The sequence below is a fragment of the Lissotriton helveticus genome, chromosome 11, assembly GCF_964261635.1.
Source record: "Lissotriton helveticus chromosome 11, aLisHel1.1, whole genome shotgun sequence".
Classification (NCBI taxonomy): domain Eukaryota; kingdom Metazoa; phylum Chordata; class Amphibia; order Caudata; family Salamandridae; genus Lissotriton; species Lissotriton helveticus.
The window spans coordinates 114146346-114163740 of NC_136072.1; the positions used below are offsets into that span (position 1 = coordinate 114146346).

The window sequence follows — 17395 nt, forward strand, 5'->3', positions numbered from 1 at the left end:
ATATTCATGCCCCAGTCACTGATCTGGGTTTAATCCATTGTTGTTTTGCTCACCAAGCCCCCCCAGTTCAGACATGGCCATATGCAAATCAGTCTTGACCCTGTGCCTCATGGGAACAGTCCAGCCCGAACTGCCAAGCCATGTCTTTCCTGGACTGGAATCAAGCATCCTGGAATGACCCCCAGCCATATTAGCATGGCTGGGGGGGTCCGTCCGCCGCTTTTCCGAAAGGGTTCATATGGTTCATATGGCCAGCCATATTACAATGTGCATTTACTAATGCCTTTCCTTGGCGGCAATGCCGCCATGGACAGGCATTCAGAGTCTGCTCTGGGTGCCCGTTGCGGGCCCACAGGGACTCCGGGGGGTGTGGGGGGTGCACATGGGGGTTACCTATGGTACCCCCCTGCATTTCAAAGTACAACGTGGTAGGTACCGCCTGGTGCCTCTCACGTTGTGCTTTGAAATGCACAACATGTATTTTTACCATTGCGGCGGGCTGTGCTTTCAGCACTGCCCGCCGCAATGGTAAAAATACAGGATGCGCCCGCCACTGTGGCGGGCGCATCCTAATTCTCCCCACGGGACCCCCGCCCTTATGGCGGGCGATCCCTTGTACCGGGAGGATGGCGGGCGGGCAAAGTCCACCCACCATCCTAATGGGGGCCATAGTTTTTTAATGATGGTTTACTCTCTGAAAACATCAGCATAGATCTGCCTATTAAACTAAATTTGCACACTCTTGCTTGGGCTATTTCATTTAGCTAACATAGCTCTCCGCTCCCTCGGCGAAAGGCGAGGATTCTTTCAGGGAAGAAAATAATTAAAAAGCTAGTTTAATCACTTACCTCTTTTCCTAACTTCATAAACGATTTTGGCAAAGTCTCAGGCTATGCCTTAGGATACAATTGTATCATCATACTGTCAGTTTAATCAGAACTTCCCAAAATGTTTGGTGTATTGGGATGTTAAACTTGATACACAATTAAGTTTACACGGTCTTGTAGCATTATTGAAAATGTGGGGTCTGGTGTAGGACCACACATAGCACTAAATCTGGGTCTTTGGGCAAAATGAATGTACTCCCAGCATTTTCTTTTGTACCCTGAAACATGAGGATACAAGCAAAAATATATATTTTTTGTGAAAGTGCAAATCCTATTTCAGCTATAATTCTGGAAATGTAGACACAAAGTTTTTTCAGGAAAACAGGTGTCAACAAAGAACATTTGAGGATTTCAATTATTATATCAGGATGACCTTGTGCAAAATCAGTTAAATCACCTTTTGGGATTGTAATCATGCATGCATTGATAGATTACAGCAAAAGAAGTGTCTGACTGTTTTTCTCTAAAACAAAGCTGTGCCTCTATTAACATCAATGCTAGAGAGGTTTATGTGTGCAAAGAAAGTACAAGATTTATTGAGGACACTTGTGAGATTTACCCATGAAACAAATAATCACACTCTGGTTTACTAAATAGGTTTCGAATAGGGAAATTGTGATGGATACGTCTAACCCCAGATTCCTCAACTTGGAATTTTCCCCAGGCACCAGACTGGATCCATGAAACTTCCCACAGCACTGCGATCATGCACTACTTCGTGGCTACTTGAGCTTCATGCTGGCTCTACACCAGCCCTGAAGTGACAGAGCGAAGCTGTATATATTCGCCATTCCTGTGCACCGACTTCTGTTCTCATCTCCCACCTTTGTCCAGTGTCCGACTTCTAAACATTTCAAACCATTGCGCTAGGGAACAATGCCCTCACCCAAAACAACGGGTGTGAAGCCAAGCCGCAAGTCCAGCTCCCAATTTAAGTCATGGAGCTGGTCTAGAGCCCAGGATAATCGGACAATCACTCGGCTTCATGTTCAAAGTCTTGGAATAAGTCCAATTCCAAGGGCAAACATAAGAAAGTCAACCAGGTCTCGACCCTTTCCCGCCATTCTGACTCCCAAGAGAAGGCATGAGGACACTGCAATGTCAGTCACACACCGTTGAGGTCTCCAGCCACAGAACCAATTCCTCTGCTGGTCCTTACATGCACCAAATTTCCTGGGCCATCATCGACCTATTTAGATTTTAGGTGGGCTTCTGGTACCTTCTGGCGTCCACTGTCTGGTTACTTGCCTGCAGGTTCACATGACGCCGTCTGTTCCCTTGGGAACCATTACCAGGCCAGTACCCACTCTTGTACAGTCATTTACTCTAGCACAGACATACTTGTCCATCCTTGATAAAACAGCACTGGTACTGACTGGAATGACTTTGACTCGACCCTAACTGATGTCAGGCTACAAAATTACAAAAACGCAACAGTTTGTTTTGCAGCCGTACTCTAACCAGTGCCTCTTCCATGTTGCACCTACACGCTGATGCTCTATCATCTTTTTGATTCTGCTATTGACCCAGTGCCAGAGCAGGAAAAATCCCGAAGATGTTGATGTTGATTCTGAGGATACTTTATGTAGCCATATACAGAATGCCAGTGGGCTGGACACCTCACCTGAGACACAGCTGGACTCTCCACTTTAGGCCACCAACGAAAGAGAGTGCATCGTTTGCAGTGGTGGTTAAGAGGGCAGCTGAAGCACTAGCATTACAATTACCCTCTGTGGAGACCAAAACACATGTCCTAAGAGATCCTACAGTCTGTGCCAGCTACTTCTGAGCCCTTGCTTACCTTTAATGATGCCCTCACTGATAATTTTAATGGCTATTTTATTGAAGCCTTGTTCTTGCCTGCTGGGAATAGGCAGTGGCCAGATGGGCCCCTGTGATCCAGATTTTCTCACCAAGGACTTCACTCCAGAGGCCTTATCTACAAAAGTGAATCTTTACTCATTTCCAACTACTATTATGGGTAGGGAGTCCAAGAGGATGAAGGCTTTTGGCAAGTGCATATTTTCCTTTGCCAGTCTAGCACTGAAATCTGTAAATGCTGTTTGTTTTCTGCTTAATTACACACATGCCCTATGGGACATGGCCAGCAAGAGCTTGCCGACAGTCCACGAAAACTTTACGGTCTCTTTGGTACAGATGATTCATGGTGGACAGGATGCGGCCGAAAAATTGTAGCAGTGCAGGTTTGGGCACTACAGACTGGGCGAGGGCAGTCGGCACCAGTGTTGTACTTACTCAACATTCAAGGATGCATTTCCCAGGAATAACCAGCAATGTATAGGCCTCTCTCATGGATATGCCCTTTGATAGGTCCTGTCTTATCGGTGAGATGGCAGACTCTGCATTAGAGCGTTTTTTGGACAGTAGAGGTAGAGTCCACTGTTTAAGAGTTTCGACACCTGCTAAATAGTTCCTTCATCGATTAAGACAGTTCAGAGACTATTCTAAAGGTCTGGCATTTACACTGCCTTCCCAAGCAGCACAGCAAGCAGCGCAGTCCTTTCAAGGTTGTTTTTGCATTTGTCACCCCGAGTGGGACGGGTATGCTCAGACGTGAGTCCTGTGCTCTCCATGCCACTGGAATCAAGCTATCCTGGCTGAAGAGGGGTGAAACCCCGAAACCAGTCATAGGATGCTTGTTTCCAGTCCAGTGAGGACCTTGCTTGGCAGTTCGAGCTAGACTGTTCCCATGTGGCACAGGGTCAAGACTGATTTGCATATGGCTGGGTTAAAACTGGAATAGCATGGTGAGCAAAAAAACGATGGATTTAGGCCCAGATCTCTGTACTGAGGTGAATGTATGACATTGTTCTGCAATCTGTCCATCAACTGTTGTTTTTGCATTTGTCACCCCGAGAGGGATGGGTATGCTCAGGCGTGAGTCCTGTGCTCTCCATGCCACTGGAATAAAGCTATCCTGGCTGAAGAGGGGTGAAACCCCGAAACCGGTCCTAGGATGCTGGTTTCCAGTCCTGTGAGGACCTGGCTTGGCAGTTCGGGCTGGACTGTTCCCATGGGGCACAGGGTCAAGACTGATTTGCATATGGCTAGGTTCAAACTGGAATGGCATGGTGAGCAGAAAAACGATGGATTTAGGCCCATTCACTGGGGTGAATGTATGTCATTGTTCTGCATTCTGTCCATCAACTGTTGTTTTTGCACGAGTCAAACAGGCAGACTTCAGGCCTGCAGGGTCATTAGTCTTATAGTTCCTTTTCCCCAGCTTCAACTGGATGCCTTCCTTGGACCTACAGCATGGGTATTTTGATATACCCATCCTGCAGTCCCACAGATGTTATCTCGGTTCAAGGTAATCCAGGAACATTTTCAGATTGCCATGCTACCTTTCGGCCTCACCAGCACCCCTCAGTGTTCATGAGAGTGATGGGGTAGTCGCAGCCCATCTTCAGAGGTTGGGGAAACCAGTTTCCTTGTAACTTGTTCACTGGCTGTTTAAATGCGGGCTCCCCACAGTCAGTCAAGGACCATCTCCTGTATAGGGTGAACCTCTTGACATTGTTGTGGTTCACTATCATCCAGCCCATGTCACACCAGACTCCTTTGCAGAGGCTCCCTTTATTTGAGCAATCTTGGGGACGGAGTTTGGGGTTTTCCTCTGCCTCAATGATTCCAGGACATTCAGGTTATGATGCAGATATTTCAGGTTCAATCCTGGATCACAGTCCTAGTAGCATTTAGGCTTCTTGCTCTGTTAGCCTTCTGCATCCCTTTGATTAGGTGACACATGTGGTCTCGCAATAGAACTTGAAGTTCCACTGGACCCAGCATCGAGACAATCTGACAGATGTCATCCAGGTCTCGGAGGAGATGGCTTGAGACATTCAGTGGTGGCTGCTTCAACACATTTGGGGCAATATCACACCCCTCTTCCTTCCTCATGCAGAGCTAAGGATAGTTATGGGCCTGTTTTTGCTGGGATTTGGGAGGTCATCTGGGGAGGTGGTGCTCAGGGGACTCTAGTCTTCAGTGCAGGGGCAGCTCCACAATATTCTGTTGGAGTTGCATGCTATCCACCAGGGGGAGGCTGGTGCATGTTTTCATGAACAACACTGCTGCCATGTGGTACTTCAACAAGGGGGAAGTTGGGTTCTTGGTCCTATGTCAAGAGGCACTGCGCCTTTGAAGGTGGCTGGTACATCACATGCATGTTGCTGATTGCAAAACAACTGGCAGGGTCCCTGAACACCAGAGATGAGGAACAGAGCAAATATGTCTGGCTGATCACCAGAGGCATCTACATGCCAAGATGGCACCGGGCATCTACAATCGTGAGGAAAGTGCTTGCTAGATCTTTTCACCACTGCCAAATGCACAGAGACAAAAGGTTGTAACAATAGAGTTTTTGCAGGAGATGCATTCTGGCTGGAATGGATTGTGGGGCTCCTATACACTTTCCTGCCACTTCCTCCCCTGCCCAGAGTTCTGAAGAAGATCAGGAACAACCAGGCCTGAGTTATCCTGGCTCTAAACTGGGCCAGGAGATTGGGGGTACCCGAACCTCCAGGCATGATAATTTGTTCTCCGATCAGCCTGCCAGTTTGCAAGCACCTCCTGTTTCCACAACAGGGCAGGATCATCAACCTAAATCTGTGCTATCTACATCTACATCTACATGCTTTGTTTGAACGGTTGCAATTGATTGTGTTTGGTCTGTCATCTGAAGTGGTGGATGTTATCCTTGCTGCCAAGTACCCCTCCAAAACATTAGTTTATGTCAGGTGCTGGTACAAATGTGTGGCCTGGTAGGGTGTTTGCAAGGCTGACACTTTACAACAAAAACTGTCCAGCTTTCTTTAATTTGATATGATATGATATAATAAAATTACTTATTAAGCGCACTTTCACCAGTGGTTTCTTGGCGCTAAACGGAGATGCATAGACAGACGCAGAGAGAATTAGTTAATTAAAGGCCTAGGAAAAGAGCCACGTCTTAAGGGATTTCCTAAACTGCGGATAGGCGAGAACTTTGCGCAAGTCAGAGGGGAGGGTATTCCAGAATTGAGGCGCCAAGGTCGAAAATCTTAGTCCACCATGTTTTTTTCGTTTGAATGAGCAAGGAGTTAGTAGATTCAGGCTAGAAGAACATAGCACGCGAGAGGGGGCATATCGCTGTATTCTGGTGGCAATGAAAGCAAGTCCATGGGACGACAGGGCTCTGTGGATCAGGCAACCAAGTTTGAAGAGAGAGCGCTGGGTAACTGGGAGCCAATGGAGACTCCTAAGCAGGGGGTTCGTGTTGTGGGATTTAGGCTGGCCGTAAATGAGCCTGGCAGCTTGATTCTGTACCAGTTGTAACCGGTGTGATTGGTATGCAGGGATTCCTGCATACAGTGAGTTGGCGTAGTCAATACGCGACATTACTAAGGCCAGGGTAACTTGTATAAGAGCCTCAAAGGATAGGAATCTGCTGATTTTCCAGATTCTTTGCAAGTGGAAGAAGCAAACGGAAACCACAGAATTAATCTGGGCCTTCATAGTAAGGTCACTACTAATTGTGACACCTAGGCTTTTTACCGAGCTGACTGGGGAGGGTGGGCAACCCAAAGAATGAGTTCTAAGGGTTGGCAAAGGTCCCGGTGAGAACCAGCTCCATCTTCTCAGGATTGAGCTTTAACTGGTTTAAGTTAATCCAGTTGCTAATGAAATTCATGGTCGATTGAAAGTATTCCATTGAGGAGGGTGACGAGTCAATGGTGAAGACAAGCTGGAGGTCATCAGCGTAGTTAAAAGTAACTACTTATCTCTTCCGAAGGTCTAAAATCAGGGGAAAAATGTACAGATTAAAAAGAAGTCGGGAGATAAATGAGCCCTGGGGGACCCCGCAGGTCAGTCTTTTCTTCTCAGAAGAGAAATTGGAAAGACGGACCGCTTGGTAGCAATCGTTAAGGAAGGAGATGATCCATTTTAGCGGGAGGCCCCGGATGCCGGCGTCTCGACCCAATCAACCATTAAATTGTGGTCAACGGTTTCGAAAGCCGCTGACAAGTCCAGGAGCACTAGTGCCTGCGAAATGTTCTGATCAGCCCCCTTCCTGAGTTCATCGTGAACTGCCAGAACGATAGACTCGGTAGAATGTTCGGGCCTAAAGCCCGCTTGATGTGAGTCTAAGTAGTGGGAGTGTTCCACAAATGTGCTCAGGTAGTTTGCTACATGGGCCTCCAAATTTTTACCCAGAAAGGGTAGCAGCGATATTGGGCAGAAGTTGCTAAGTACTAGATGGACAGAGCCTACTTTCTTTAAGATAGGTGCAGCTTCCGTGGTCTTGAAGAGGTTAGGGACCGTGCCCGTGGTGAGGGAGTTATTGAGAAGCAATAAGGGAAGTTCGGGAAGGTGGAAAAAGGCCTCCCGAGCGTTGTGGGGGGGGGGCAGCTGTCCATCGGGGAGCCTGAGCAAACCCTTTTGAGGATGGAGAAGAAGATCTCCTGAGTGATCGGTGGAAAAAGATCAAGCTGGAGAGGGTTGTGATAAGAGCAGCCGGGATCAGGGGGTAGGGTGGCCTTGGGGATGCTAGCATTGATGCTGGTGATCTTTTCAATAAAGTGTGTGTTGAGAGAGTCACAGAGGGATTGTGAAGGGGTGGGTTTAACAGTGACTCAGTCAGGTTTGACGAGTTTGTCCACAAATGAGAAGATGTCTTTGGCTTTGTTGGTGGATTCTAGGATTTTCTGCGAAAAATAATCTGATTTGGCTCTGAGGATGGCGGTCTTCTAGTCTTTAAGGCCTGATGTGAAGATAGATTTTTTGATAGGACAATAATCCTGCCTCCACTTGCGCTCAGTTTGGCGCAGGCAAGTTTCTTTTCCTTGCGGTTGTTAGTGAACCATCGCTGAGCATCATGAGGCCTCTTACATTTGAACTTTCTCAGGGGAGCCAGGCTATCTCTCGCCAATGCCAGCCAAGCATTGATGTTTTCTGCCAGAGTATGCGGTGAAACCGGGTGGCCAGTGGGCAGAGAGGTAGAGGGCATAGAGGTGGCTAAAAGGGTGAAGAATGTTGTGGTATCTACCTGGCTCCAATTCCAGGCCATAGAGGAGTCTTGAGGAGGGGCTTTGGTGATAGAAAAAGAGATAAAGTGATGATCAGACCATGTGCAGGGGGTGATATGTTAGTCCGTGATCTCGAGGTTGGATGTCCAGACCTGGTCCAGGATATGTCCTTTTATGTGGGTGGCTACCTTGATGTGCTGTTTTATTTGTGGCCCAGCATGACCTTCCAATGGACACTTAAAGGTTAGTTGTCAGCCATTTCGGCCTTTCTAAGTTTGCCGACCCATCTGTCCTTGTCTAAAGTATTCTGATGAGATTTTAAAATGTTTTGATACACTTTCCCTCCCAAACTGTATGATGCCACAGTGGGACCTCAGCTTGCTTTGACGTTTCCAATGTATACTCCATTTGAGCTAATGCATAGCTGCTTGCTGCGTCTCCTGACTTTAAAGACTGTCTCACTTATTTTGCTTATGTCAGCTTGTCGCATGAGTGGACTTCTGGCACTTTCAATGCAGCTGGCCTACACCACCATTTTCCTGGGCAAGTTGGTGCTGAGGACTCAGGTGGTATTCTAGCCCCAAAAAAGTTGGGTAATCCATCACTCTCCCTGTATTCTTTGCTCCCCCTTCACCCCTCGAAAAAGGATGAGAGGCTACATTGACTGGACTTCAAAAGGGCTTTAGCTTTTCCATTTATTGTACCAAGGACCTTCGTATGGGTGATCCGATTTTTTTATGGGGGGGTTTAAGAGCAAAGGGAAGGCTGTCCAGAAGATGACCTCATTAAGATGGATAATCCTAGCCATTACGCTCTGCTATGCACTGGCCAAGAAGCAGACAAGGAAAGTCTGAAATCACATTCCACCAGGTCCAAGGCTACTACCATTAGATTGGCTTATGTAGTGCCTGTCCTTGACTATGATGCCAGGCTCCAAAGTGGGCACCTGTGCACATATTCACAAAGCACTATTGACTTGACAGCCAGGTTTGACAGGAACAACATTTCGTCTGATATTTCCTGCAACAATTTTTGGTCTGAGCCTACTCCACAGACCCTCTACCATTGGGATATAATGCTTTGGTATCTATTCTAGAGCTGAGGAAACTGTGGTTGGAAGTATCTATCAGAAGAACAAGTTACTTGCTTTCGGTGACTCCTTCTGGTGCAAACATCTACCCACAGATTCCTCACATCCATATCACCTTCCCGTTCTGTGGAGTGGCCTCTTTAATATCTAAAAATGTCCGAAGTTAGTATTGATCACACTAGAACCAGCAATTGTTAATGCACTGAATCTGAGGGTGCAGAACGGAAACAGACAAGAAACTGACATCAGCACCCAGGCATGGCGGTAATATGTGACTCCGTTCTGGGGTGGTTTGAAGTCCTCATGGAGCCCAACAGCACCATGTAGCGGCACATGGGAGCACTCCTCTGAGAGGTTTTCCGCATCCATTCTATTGCTAACGGAGTATTCTAAAATGAGGAATCTGTGGTTAGATAGTGTATCCGCCCGAAAGAGTTTTATCAAAGGTAAGTAGCTTCTTCATGAGTATAGATGAACTGCACTCAGAAGTTAGAAAGCAATAGAAGGAACATATGGAATTTACCAGTCCTGAAATTTTAAATTTTAAATTAAAATGGGGTTTAAGAAAATATTTAATAGGAAACGAAACAAGAAACTATAGGCTCCAGATTATATTTTTAGAGATTATCCTTTATGAAGATAGATTCATAACAGATAGGTTTACTGCAAATGACTGTCATCCTATAATATTTGTCTCTTTGAATAAAATGCTTACATTCTTGAACACAGGAATAGATTTTAACAATATGAGAAGGTCCCAATAGACAATTTATCAGCAACCAAAATTTAATTAGTTCAAAGCAAATACTAGGAAAGACACATAATATATTTAGTAGTCAGTGTTGTTTAATCACACTGAGCAAACTCCAATTTGTAAAATTATTTCAAACAATAACAACAGGTAGTGCCCCCAAGAGGGGAGAAAAAGGACGATATGGGTAATACGCTGAGTATTGTGATTGGAGTGAGGATAAAGGGGTAAGTGTAAAGGGTATGGTGCAAATCATACACTTCATTACATATAGAACATATGGCTCCTCATGAAGCCGCAAAATTCAAAAATACTTTACAAAAGGTAAATAGCCATTATTGAAAAACAGTAACACAGTGATTAATCGCTGTTGATCTAGCTGGCAAATATTACAAATGTCGATGTTTCGACCCCTAGAGTATTGTATGTAGTTGGTCCCTTACTGTGGGGTCTTCCTCAGGACAGTGAAAAAAAGGGGGTACCTAGGATTAAAACATAAGAGACGTCTTAGGACTGAATACACAAACGCAGATCTTATCATTGAACTAGAAGGGGCCTATGCCTCAAAAATGACCATATAGATCACTTAACTGGGAATCTTGTTGTGGGTGTGGGCATGTGGGCTCCTAGTGTGTCGAGAGCAGAGGACAGTCACCTGCAAAATTAAAGTGCAGGGTGAGAGAGACCCACTCGTTACCGCGTTGGGTGCAAAAGTGGGAGGAGAGAATCTAACCACTTACTTAGTTGGATAATAGATATCATCAATTGGAAAATAAGGCCCAAATTGGATTATTCTGTTGGGTCAAAAGCTATCTTTGTGTTAAAAAAAAACACGTCTGACCCTACTTCAATGGGGACTGGTGGTGGCGAAGCGTGACCTGGCTAAGGCATGGGGGCAGTGGCAATCCCATCTCTAATTGAATGGCGGAAACATGGATATGTATATGTTGGGGGAAAAGACGACTTATAAGGCACAGGGTTGTCCTAAGAAGTTTTGGAGAATATGGAAACCATGGCTTGTCAATTATGGACTTTCTCTGATTCACAATGATTTCCTATGATGGGTGTACAGACTGCGAAATGGGAAGGGGCGTAACATGATGTATATGTATAGGATGCAGCTTTTCGATTGTTTACCACTGCTGTGTACGTATAATGTCGATCCCGCACTGATTATGCTACTACGTTTTGCTACCAAACAATATATTTGTACTGTAAGTAAGAAAAGGTTAATAAACATTAATAAAAAAAAAAAAGATATCTTCGTTCTAAAACAGAAGATCAGAGAATACGCTAACACAGGACTGCAATAACTGATACCACCACTGGATTAAAAAGTGAATTGTGAAAGGGTACAGGGAAGCATGCTCGATGGTGAAAGGGGAAACAGGTCGTTACCTGACAAAATCATCAAGTTGGGCAAAAACGCTCTCTGGCTGTCGCTTCCTGAAAGAATGAACATAGGAAAGGCCTGCTTAAAAAACACACTCTGGTGATAGGCAGGGCGTCTGGGGAAAGAGCGTTTAGATCAAAGTCTTACCACAGTCTTTGTAAACCATCAAGTTGGGCAAAAACTCTCTGTGGCTGTCGCTTCCTGAAACAAGCATTGGCATAGCAAATAGGTCCCAGCTTTGGGAACTTTTAAGTGTTTAGCCATGCAGCACATGCATACACAGAAGGAAGGACACTGCAAAAACCATGCAAATAGGCTAAAAATAGGTTTAAAAAAACTAAAAAAAACTAAAGGACATGCCATATTTAGAATGTGGAGTGGCTTTTGCAGAGCCAGTGGGGCTGGTGCTTTGCATCTCTGACAAAAGGCACTGACTGCCCCATATCATACTCCCACAGCCAGAGCACATCTTTAATATTGCCTTCTGGGAATTGTAGTGCCTCATTCAAATGTAAAACTACCTGTATCGAAATGCAAATTATCTAAGTAAGGCTAGCTGAACTCCCCGGGCCTGCAATGTTGGCTGTTGCGGTGGAAGAGAATATCTCTTCAGCTTCATACAGGCCTGCTATTACAGCGTAGTACCTACAAACAACATAGTCAAATAATAATAAATACAAATATTCAACAAATGTATACATTTTATACAATTATCATCCATCTCTTCAGATATGAATTTCTCAGATGTGTATAGTGTGTCATTGAAATGAAATGAAATGAATTTGTACTTGTATAGCACACTTATACCCTGAGGTGTCTTGGCGATGTACGCATACCGCTGTGGAACCCTTCCTGGCTTTTCCCTGTGAAATGCCCACTCCTGGGCACCCCCAAGGTGAAGCTAGGCATCCCAGCGCTGTTGGGGCCGTTGTGGAGATTAAGCAAGCTATTGCCCAGAGTTGCATAGTGAGACCCATGATTAGAATAGGCACCGAGGCAAGAATTATCAGGGCAGAGGAAATTGAGCCCAAGACCCGCCGAGGCGGGAGTTGAACCCTGGTCCCGGGCCAGACCTCTGCATCATCAGGGTCTGCCGCTCTAACCATTGAGCCACACTTCTCCACTGTCTCTCATCCTCCTTCGGTTTCTCTTCCCGGCTCTCAAGTGCATCTCACTTATCCTCTCTACTTTGTTTTGGTCATTCATAGCCATCACTTCATGTGTGGCATAGCATAGCTCATTATAAGGCTGCACGGTTGTTAGAATAGATGCCCAGTGCAGTAGAAGACATGGCGCATGGACAACAGATTTGGTGAGCTATAAATCTTGATATACGCTAACGTTCAATTAATTGCTTTTCTTAAACAACACACGATGCACAGCCGATCCTTCTTGAAAGTCTGCATTTAAAAATGGCATATGAAAACATAAAAAGTGAATCTCACTGTAAGAATTAAATATTGCACTACCGCGTGAATAGATTGAGCTTAAAGAATTTTAGATACCACGACAAATCGTCCTCCTCCCTCCTGCAACCCCTCTACTAGGTGTGCACGCCAATATGCATTTTCAGCGGATATGTGCTGTAGCCACCAAGTGGACCCTTGTGGCACATTTGGACATTCCTGGGTTTTTAGCCACTGCATTCTGGGACGTGTAGTTCCAGTTTAAACAATGTTGTAATAACGCTATAAAAACAAAGTATGAAAAGAGATGCTGGTTGAAAAGCCAGTACTTGCTCACGGTGTTACGCCAGACATTGGGCCATCTGGCAGCTAGTGTTGTATTCATCCTATGACATGGTTTAGACCCCTACTAAGACCGAATCAGTAAATCTACCAGACTCCATCGGGTCTATGTAGATCAGAGGCACGTGAGATTTGTATATAAGAATTAACACACACCGAGAGTTTTAAAAATAGATGCTAAATAGCTTGTGCATTCAGATGGGCTCCTTGGCTGCAGTCGCCGTACTCGCACACAGCTGAAGAGCACGTGGAAAATGAAAAGCACTTTCACCTGAGTGAAAGGCTTGTCTGCCTGTGCTCAGTTCACATGAGTGTGTACTCATGCTGCAGAAAGACTGGACTGAAGTGCGGTTCCTGCACGAGGCAGTAAACATAAAGCGCCCAGTGTCCTGCCAGTTGGCACCGGTCCGTCTGCTGAATAATGTTTACCTTCTCTCTCCCCCGCCCCCTCCTTGAAAGGAAAGCCCCTACATGTTCTCTGCGCACGTGGTCCAGGACAGACCTTAATGCCACTCAGTGCTCGGCAGCCGCGGGCCGTGGAGGCAGTTACGGTGGGGCGGGGAGGCGGGGAGGGGGAGGGGCAGGGTGGAGAGGGCTAAAAACCGGCATATGGATAGTTACAGGTAAGTAAACAATTTCAATAATAAAACGAATTTCGTAGCGCGCCCTGCATTGCAAAATGCGATGCAGTGCGCGCTATGAAATTCGTTTTATTAATTAAATTGTGTACTTACCTGTAATTATCCAGGTGCCGGTTTTTAGCTCTCTCCACCCTGCCCCTCCCCCTCCCCGCCTCCCTGCCCCACCGTAACTCCCTCCATGGCCCGCGGCTGGTGCTCGGGCAGAAAACTCCAGCAACGCTAGCAAAATCCCCACGGATTGAAAATACACTCATGAAATGACTGGAAGCTGCTCTACTTCACAACGTTGTTTTGTGCAACAAAATGCTACGAGGAGGGAGTGGGAGGAGGGAGTGGGAGGACGGAGTGGTGGCAGGCACAGTGGTATGGCTGCAGTTGTAAAAGGCAGGAAAAGGGTGACACTGAGAAAGGGAAAGATCGGGATCAAAGGAGAGCAAGCGCTTCTGAAGCTGACGAGGAGGGAGTGGGAGGGGGTAGGGGAGGGGATTCACGCGCTGTAGAAAGCCTGACAGCTGTGCACGTTGCGCACGCTTGTGCGCGTAACAGCAAGCTGGTGGCCGGCAAAGGTAGCACTTTGAAAACCCCCTTACTAAAAGTCGAGCCTAGCAAGCAGCGCTTGCGCTGCTCTAGGCTCTACCTAAAAATGAACAAGGGAAAGGCCTGCTTAGAAACCACACTCTGGTAGTAGGCAGAGTGTCTGGGAAGGGAGCGTGCTGATCAAAGGCTTACCACTGTCTTTGTAAAATATCTCTGTCCGTCAGATGGGAACCGGAGCACAGAGCGTCAGTTGATTGAATAAGGAAGCGCATGGGCGTGACGGGCCCAGTGCAGACGCTCAATCCTGGTAAATCCTGACAGGTACAGGATCATCATAGATGACAGACTTTGAGGGTTAAAACACCACTAAATAGAACAACATAGTTCGAGACACGGTGTGTTTGGTTTGGAAAAACCGGGTGGAAATTTTGCACATTGAGTGAATCAAGTATACATATAGAGAACAGCGCAATTAATAATCATTACAATACGTAAAACATATACCTATATCACACAGTTTCACTCGTCATTCGAATGTGAATGGCCAAATGTAGACAGAGAGAGGAACCATATTATAGACACTTGGGACTCAATAGATACCGAGTATTGTGTAAAGTTTGTAATTGTTATGTTCCATACTATGCTTCGGTACCACGTTGAGCATTGCATGACACTCAAGCAAAAAGTGAAGAGAACACCCATGTTACAGGCAATATATTGATATGGTTATACAAAAGAATGAGGATATAGGTGTAGCATTACATGATGTTTCTAGTCACCGGGATAGTCAAATTGTCTCAAAACACAGAGTTGGAACAGAAATTGTAGTCAAGGTTACAGGCGCAATTACATTACAAGAGATCCCTTAGTACAACGTTAACATACTGTCTGAACACATTACTGTGATAATAAGGAGCAACTCCCATGTATGAATGAAAATACTGTAGCACTAGTTCCAGCCTACAGAAGTTCCTTCCAGTAAGATGCAGGCTAATTGCGCATGGCTGACTTTGGATTCATTCAAACCATTCTCTAAGGAGTCCAGCAAAGACATCCATTTGCATTCCCTTATATTTAATATTGTTCCAATGTCTCCACCCCTAGGGCCAAGGAAGGTCTTCTAGAGGACTATCCACTGGAGTTCATCTGGGCTGTGGTTTGGTGCCCTGAAATGATCAACCAACGGCGCTCCCTGTACACCACACCTTATTCGACTGCAATGCTGTAGAATGCGTGCTTTTATTTTCTGTTGAGTTTGTCCCACGTAGATCAGCCCACAGGGACATACAATTCCATAAATCACATTGCTAGTGTTACAATTTGTGAAGCATTTCTAGTTAATCACGTGGTGTTTCTACAGAAATCGTTTAGATGGCATAGTTGTTTAGCATGCCTTACACTGACCGCACCTAAAATGGTCAAGTGTTGGTGGTAAATTCCACAGGGATTGGATAGTGGGTACTTCAGGTGGTTCTAGGAAAGAACGCACAATGTGGTCCTTAACACTCTTGGCTTTCTTATATGAGCGCATAGATGGATGTGTCTTGTTCTTTGTCATCTGAAATCAACCCACAATGTCTATTGATCACCTTCTTAATTGCGTTGCTTTGTGTAGAGAAGGTGGTGACACATATCATCCTTTGCATGTGTCCAGCGATTCTCTCTTTGGGTGTCAACAGGGGCTCACGGGGACTGTACCAAGCCCTTTTCTGTGCCCTTTTATTCAGCCGCCTCGGGTAGCCTCTTTCCAAGAGGCGATTACTCAGGTCATCAGATTGATCCATATAGTCATGTCAGTCAGTCATTATTATGCTTTTTCTTTACTAAAGTTTGTAAAGCAAATATAAATACAGGGCTGCATCCTGTTGATGCAGCACAGAGTAAAACGCATTGACAGGAACTGCAGTTACTGTGCTTCCTGCCAATGCTTGTATAAATGACCACCTGCTTGGTGGTCATTTATAAATTAGGCAGTTGAATAGGCTAATTTTATTAACTCGCTTATGTGTTCTTCCATGTGTTTTGAATGTGGCTTCTCACCAATAAGCCACACCCAATCACTGCACTCCCACCTGGGAGGCAAATATATCATTACACCTTTGAATAATATACACTTTTAAGCATGTCTTACCACCCCTGGCACAGCAAGACTTCAACACAAAACAAACAGCACCTTTTGAAAAGGAGTTTTATTTAACAAAATGCAAAGACTATCACTTTTAGAAAAAGGCTTGGGGTTTATTACATAATACTCTCTAAATAAAGGCTGTCTCAGATACCAAATGCATTAGATTCAAATATATGTAGCAAACTTATAATCTAAAGGCATGAATTAATAACTGAGAAAACTATAATACTGATTAATAAACTAGCAATAACTGATATAAGATAAGATAAACTGGACGTCCTGCAAGAGATCAGAAAGCTATATATACACAGAGTAGAAGATCACTCTGGACGTGCACCTCCCACACCACAAAGAAAACACCTCAAACGATCACAGCCACTGGCTCACATCACAATGCAATAATCACAAAACTCAATACATCACCTGATGCATACACTGCCCACTTCTGGCCGGGGGAAGTCTTCACACAGCCGGGGATCAGAGCTCAGCAATTATGGTTCAATCAGAGATAGACACGTCTGCCCTCACTCGGAATCCAAACTCCCAAACTTACACTTCCACCAGACCAGTGGAGGCTCCCCCTTTTAATACAAATGGAAACATTGGTCGAAGCTTCTAACAAGCTTCGCCTCCTTCTCCCATCAGATTCCGTACCACTCCGTGCGAAGAACACAGCATCGGTTGATCAGGCCTTTGCTATGACTTCGAGAAGGAGCCTGTACATTCCTCTGATAAGAACTGGTTTCTACTAGCACACGGAGTGCAGAAAACAAGTGAAAGCAAAGCATGACCTCTTCAGCTCGGCATCTTCTTGCAGGACAGAAAGGCCCAAAGCAAGATTGAATTGAAAAGCAAGATGACATGAGAGCATGTCAAAGGCAATAGTCAGCACTGCCATTAAGCAAGGTAAAGTCAGAAAATAGAATGGTCAAAGCCAATAGTAAGAAGTCATAATTCTCACCAATGCACAATACAATACACATTCCTGCACACCTTCAAATACACATCCCACACGCTCTGCTCTTGGCAAGACTGTTCCACTCAGTAACAGCTCCCACTGAAAGACAGCAAGATTACAGAACAGAAGAGAAGCAGGGAAATACAGGACCATCCTACATTAAGGCTAGGGTAAAATAACACACTAAAATCAAATAAAATGGTGATAGTTGGAGGTCATCATAGTATGCCAGAC

General features: G+C 45.3%; 1 protein-coding gene across 1 annotated transcript in view; it reads left to right on the forward strand.

The window, feature by feature from the left end:
- Positions 1–17395, forward strand: part of CCDC150 (coiled-coil domain containing 150) — a 306895-nt gene that overhangs the window by 169890 nt on the left and 119610 nt on the right. The gene's annotated exons all lie outside the window — the stretch shown is intronic.